Raw genomic sequence first — 7,172 nt, 5'->3', positions numbered from 1 at the left:
GGCTTCCGGGGTTGCGGGCGGCAAAAGTGGGAGCTCGAACCGCCCAGCTTGCGACCCCGGGAAGGACGGCGATATGTGTGGTCGCATACCGTCGTACGCACCAGACGGTGTGGCGAGCGGCAAGCTCACCTGGGTGGAGCCCGACGGGGCAGTGCGCTGAGAGGACTCCGGTAGCATTTCTTTGGAGATCCCGGAGTCCTCTACGCAGCGCCGAGGACGGCCACCGGGGGGGTTTTAGTGCGGTAAAAGTCCCACATAACCCCGTGTCGCTTACACAACACCGGGTACCTTTTGAAGATTTCCCCCTCAAAAAAAAATGTCTTCAGGCCCTTTATTCTAGATTATTTAGACGCACGGCATATTTATTTGGTGTCTATCGATACTCTTGTCTTATACGACACGGAATAATATTAAAGTTTGTCCATTTAATGACATGCGAAGCAAATTACCTATTTTTTTCAATCGTTTAAAATCATACAACGCAATGACTCATCAGTCTTTCTACTTTTTTAATCTTTAGTATGAATGTTGTAAATTGTATATTCTACTACACAAAATTGGGAAATTTAGCAATTGGCAAATTAAGCAGTATTTGAAGGTGGTAGAACCCTTTGTTGTTTGACTCCGGCGGCACCACAGCCACACCTATTTCTGTTAAGCCGTGTTCACGCCGTTAAAGTGACGCACTGACACTCACCTTTTTTTTTTTTTGACGAGGGGGAAACCTTCAAAAGGTACCCGACGCCATGGGAGTGACGCCGTGTTATGTGGGATTTTTACCGCACTAAAACCCCCCCGGTGGCCGTCCTCAGCGTTTGGTGGAGAACTCCGGGATCTCCAACGGAACACAACCGGAGTCCTCCTAACGCGATGCCCTTCTATCGGGCTCTGCCCTGGGGGGAGCAATTTACGCTCCTCTCACATCCCCTGGTGATTACAGCGATATGCGACCACACAAAACCGCTGTCCTTCCCGGGGTCGCTTGCTGGACGGTTTGAGCTCCCACTCTTGCCGCCCGCAACCCCGAAAGCCCCTTTTAGTCGCCTCTTACGACAGGTAGGGGATACCGTAGCCCTATTCTGGTCCCGGTACTACAGGGACAGCACTGACACTCCCCTATGTGGATTATTTGTATTGAGAAAACATCTTTGAAAATATGTTTTGTTATTTCTTAACAAAAATGTGCCAATTTAGGAAAATGTCGTTTGTTTATTATCCGACTGCTGTATCTGGGCGCACGGCAGTGCCACCGCCAAGTCGAAAAAAAACACGGCCCTGCCATTTAGCTATTTTACGTTTTTCGAGCGTATGTATGTGCGTATGTTTGTATGTATGTATATATACTTTTCTGAGGCATTCCAGCTTAGTCCTAAGGGCAGCGGCGCAACTGTGGTCGAAGTCAGGTAGGAATTTAATGTTATCTGGGGTTGATTAAAGATGTCCTTGTGTGGCATGGTCACTTACCATTAGGTGGACTGCATGCTAGTTTGTTAATCCTGTTTTGCAAAAGATATACCTACATATGTTTTTTTTTTTAATTTTAAATTTAAATATGTACAATATTTTTTTTTAATTTTTCAATCTTAATTTAATTTATTACTTATATTAATTCATGGATTGCATGTCATGTTATTAAAATCATACCAATGTATATTATCAATTGTAAAACTTAATTTTATTAAGGAAATAAAAAGGCTAAATTATTATTATTATTATTATACATGTGCATTTATTGTGCATGTCTCATTCTTTGACACGGCTTACAGCCCAAAAGGCTTGACGGATTTTTATAAGGTGTCGTTGGATTCGTCGAAATGTGGGAGCGACATACTTACATAATATTAATTATATTAATTAATAATATTGATTAATACAATTTTAATAATATCAATAATTAATATTATTAACATTTTATTATTATTATTATTGTATATATACAATTAATAATATTGTTTAGCAGTATTTTTAATTATTAAGTTCTTTAAACACAACTTTTCTTTTTTTTTTCAGAAAAATGTCTCAGCTACTGTCAACGATACACGTCTCTAGTAGAAACAATACGTATTCGTAACATATTTCATTCAAATTAAAACTAGTACCTACATTGAATTGAAATCTAATTTATCAAGATGGATTCTCTTCATCCAGACAGTGGAGCAAAGAATAATGTAAGTACATTTTTATAGTTTTACTAGCTGACCCGGCAAACGTTGTGTTGCCATATACATAAAAAAATGTTAAGGATGAACAACCCTTATCACTTACGGGTATGAAAACTAGATAGTAGCCGATTCTCAGACCTGCTGAATATGCATATAAAATTTGGTGAAATTCGGTAAAGCCGTTTCCGAAGAATACGGTAACTAACATTGTGACACGAGAATTTTATATATAAGATAATAGCAGTGTTAAGTGCTGCTGTGTGGTTTTTAGGGTGTGATAAGAGATATGTTTGTTCGAGGCATTCCAAGTTAGTTCTTAAGGGTAGCAACGCAAATGTGGTAAGGGTTGTTCACCGTTAACATTTTTTTATTTATATGGCAACACAACGTTTGCCGGGTCAGCTAATTAGATAGAAATAGATGTGGTGGTGGACCCCCGGAGTTTTTTTTTTTTTATAATATAGGAGTAGCAGACGAGCATACAGTCCACCTGATGGTAAGTGGCTACTGCCGCCCATGGACATCTGTAATCAACCCCAGATTAGATATTCCTACCTGAGGTCGGCCACAGATGCGCCGCTACCCCTGAGGACTAAGCTGGAACGCCTCGGATAAGTATTTCTCCCTTACCACACCCTTCAAAACGGAACACAGCAGCGCTTAACACTGCTGTTATTAGGTAGAAATAGGTGTGGCGGTGGTGCCGCCGGAGTCGAACCACAAAGGGTTCTACCACCTTTAAAAAACCACAAAAGTCAAACCACTGAGGTTTATCATCTTCAAAGATGTTGGTACTTAAATATATGGCCGTACATACCCTTGCAAAACAATGCATGGTAGATCGTTGAGCATTGCAAATGATTACAAGATAACCGTTAAATGATGAACAATGTGTCATTAAAGATGTGACAGTGGTGCCACTGTGAAACCACGGAGAGACCTTTAAAATAATCATAGGTATTAAACTATCATTTCAACGCAGTGTTCGCAACTATGTTTATATATCTGCCACCCGTTATTAATAAGCAATCTATCTGATTTTTTGTTTATATAGATCGATATTTGACAATTTATGTATAGGTCTGATATTTTGTTTATTGACATTTTGTTTATTGACCATTTATGTATAGGTTTCTAACGTTCACGCTAAACCGTTAGTCCGCTCTGAAGTTGTTGCGAGCAGGTGTAGTCATACAATTTGCTATGGCGATGCGGTTCGTTTCTATATTCAGATTGGACTAGCAGTTTTACGCGGAGTATAGGTACAAGGTAGTATAAATTGTCTTACGATCTTTGGTAGGCAAAATTAGGATAGATTGAATATTATTAACGAGTGTAAGTCTCGGATTATTTTAATACTAGTTTTTTTCCCTCGGCTTCGCCCGCGTTTAAAAGAAAATAATATAACATACTAACATACATAAAACTGAAAATACGTACCTCAACTTTAATAAAGATCATCACTTGATCAAATGCATAGTTTACGAATCAATCCTTTCTAATATCGATTAAAATAATCGATGTTTTGGGTCCAAAAGATCGATTCTCCGATTAATCGATCTTAGATCGCCATCCCTAGTTCCCGTAGGATTTCCGGGATAAAAACTATCCTATGTCCTTTCTTGAGTCTCAGACTATCTTTGTAGAAAATTTCATTAAAATCGGTTGAGTGGTTTAGGCGTGAAGAAAAGACAACCAGACAGACAGACAGAGTTACTTTTGGATTTATAATATTAGTAAGGATAAACTAGGAAGTAGCACATGAGCATGCAGTACTGGTAAGAGGCCACTGCTGTTTGATTATCTATAATCAAGCCCAGATAGGATTCGGGCACTACCTCAGTTCGGCTTCGAAAGCACCGACACTCTTGAAGATCGCATCGTACAATTGACTTTCTTTTTTATAACATAGGAGTAACATAGGAGGACCTCAGGTAGGAATATCTAATCCTATCTGGGATTGATTCTAGATGCCCATGGGCGGCAGTAGCCACTTACCATCAGGTGGACTGTATGCTCGTCTGCTACTCTTATATTATAAAAAAATGTTTTAAACTATACCTACATAGATTTGACTAACTACGTAGTTTTAAATTGTACCCGATAAGGTTTATGGCTATGAGTAATTGGAATAACATGACTGAATATTTGCCTTACACGGAAATAAAATTAGTTGTGCATGTTTTTGAAAAAGTTGTTAAGTTATGTTTCATATTATTCTAGTATGCAGACTTTACAGTAATAAATTTAAATATTTTTAAATTATAATTATGTCTGCAGGTGAAAAATATTTATTTTAAATTTACACTTTTCTTTTGTTTAAGTAGTTCTTATTTTTCGTTTTCTAGTTGTTTACTTTATATATTTGAAGGTGGTAGAACTCTTTGTGGTTCGACTCCGGCGGCAACACCGCCACACCTATTTCTACCTAATAACAGCAGTGTTAGGCGCTGCTGTGTTCTGGTTTTAAAAGTGTGCTAAGAGAGAGAAAAACATACTTTTCTGAGGCGTTCCAGGTTAGTCCTATCCCCTGTCTGTCGTAAGAGGCGACTAAAAGGGGCTTCCGTGGTTGCGGGCGGTAAGAGTGGGAGCTCAAACCGTCCAACAAGCTACCCCGGGAAGGACAGCGGTTAGTATGGTCGCATATCGCTGTAATCACCAGGGGATGTAAGAGGAGCGTAAATTGCTCAATGGCAGAGCCCGATAGAAGGGAGGACTCCAGTTGTGTTTCGTTGGAGATCCCCGAGATCTCCACCATACGCCGAGGACGGCCACCGGGAGGGTTTTTAGTGCGGTAAAAGTCCCACATAACCCGGCGTCGCTCCCACGGCACCGGGTACCTATTGAAGGTTTCCCCCTCGTCAACAAAAAAAAGGTTAGTCCTCAGGGTAAGCAAGGCGTCTGTGGCCGGCCGGTCATTTAACCTATCTGGGGTTGATTACACATGTCCATGGGCGGCAGTAGCCACTTTAAACCAAGTGAAGAGCACGTTTTCTACTTCTATACCATAAATAGTATTTAAAACGTGGACAAATGTAAACTTACCAATTGTTTACAATATAATACTGTAAACCAGATACGATCACATTGTATACAATATAGGTAAAGTTTGTTATGAAAACATTACTACATTGTTACAACGGTAATAAATACACATATATAACCATATATTTTATGTGATGTATAATGTACGTTGTTACTGCCATAGATTAATAAAGATTACTCACTCCTAACAAGAAAATGTACCCAGTTTTGACAATTGAAATAGTTGCGTAAAAAAGTTTATATCACGGCGTGCGTAAATGGACGTTTTACGCACGCTTCGCGTGCGCAAAACCCCCATTTCCGACCCCGTAATATAAAATTTTATACAACACGCGGACGAAAAATGTTTTTCTGACTCGTGTGATTGCAGTCCTCGCCTGCGGCTCGGCCTGCAAACTCACACTTGTCAGAAAAAAATTTTTCGTCCTCGTATTGTAATGTACTATTTGCCACGTCTCCGTGCTAAAATATCCCTAAAGTATTTGAAATAATTATTTATTTATTATGTAAATTACGCAGTATTAGTTATTTATTCGTAAATTTTCTCTAAAAATGTTTCTATTTGTCAGGAATTCAAAAAAGAACTTACTAATAAGCCGTTTGTGGCTTCATTCAATTTCAAGGCGGCGAAGTATCTTTACTAATCTATGGTTACAGCACAGTGGTTAAAACTTGGTATTTCGATTGAGGGATTCGATATCCCAAAATCTTCTAATATTTAAAAATGATGTGTGTATTAGACGTTATTACTTACTTTAACGGTGAAGAAAAATATCGTGAAAAAACCTGCACACCTTAGCGATTTATGAAAGAAATCTTAAAGGCGTATAAAGTCTACCAATAGACCAATACGCACTTGTCCAGCGTGGTGGACTATGACATGATCGTTCTCATTCTGAGAGGAGACCGGTGCCCAGCAGTGGGACAGGGTTGCGGTCATTGATGCACACAGTACATAAAATTACAATTTAGCGGGAGATCTACCATCAGGCGACAATGCCTACAGAGCGGCCGTGTCTTACTATAACCACAGTACAAATATTTCTACTGTGCCATTACTATATTAGCGTTTAACACTGATGATATTACATAGAAGTGACGGTCGAGTGACGGAGTACAGAGTCGAACCACAAAGGGTTCTACTACTTTCAAATATTATTGGCGGGTTATTTTAACTACACAAAATAAAGTGCCAAGTCGTTTTATCAGCTGAATACACTCCGCACTAACAAGCGTAGCGGAAACAACCATAAAATGTATTCCATTTACGTACCTCAGTTTTTTTTTTTTTTATATATATATTATAGGAGGAGCAGACGAGCATGCAGTCCACCTGATGGTAAGTGGCTACTGCCGCCCATGGACATCTGTAATCAACCCCAGATAGGATTAGATATTCCTACCTGACGTCAGCCGCAGATGCGCTGCTACCCCTGAGGACTAAGCTGGAATGCCTCGGAAATGTCTGTCTCCCTTACCACACCCTTCAAACCGGAACACAGCAGCTCCTAACACTGCTGTTATTAGGTAGAAATAGGTGTGGCGGTGGTGCCGTCGGAGTCGAACCACAAAGGGTTACTACGGTTTCTACCACCCTTCAACTTACTTCATACTTATCATATTACATTATAGTATTTACTTTATAATTTTGAAATATTACCTACCATTTTGTAAGAAAACGGTAATTATTATATATTATCTTTCAACAACGTTGATAATAATATAAATTATCGAATATTGAACATATTATTTTTTTCGGTTTGATTATTAAACTTTAGTAATTAACTTAAGTATTTTAGAATATATTCAATTATTCGTGTTATATTATTTAAATAATTATATTTTTAATTGTGATATTGATATTGATTTAATTTCATTAAGCCTAAATGAAGTAATAAAATTAAGTTTCCTATACAAAAAAAAATATAAAAATAATGACAATTGAAAAAATATAAAGAGTCAAAC

Source organism: Epargyreus clarus, unplaced genomic scaffold (assembly GCF_041222505.1).
Source record: "Epargyreus clarus isolate Ecla_fem2 unplaced genomic scaffold, WU_Ecla_fem_2.2 ptg000016l, whole genome shotgun sequence".
NCBI classification, from domain to species: domain Eukaryota; kingdom Metazoa; phylum Arthropoda; class Insecta; order Lepidoptera; family Hesperiidae; genus Epargyreus; species Epargyreus clarus.
Note: the sequence above shows the minus strand (reverse complement) of the source record.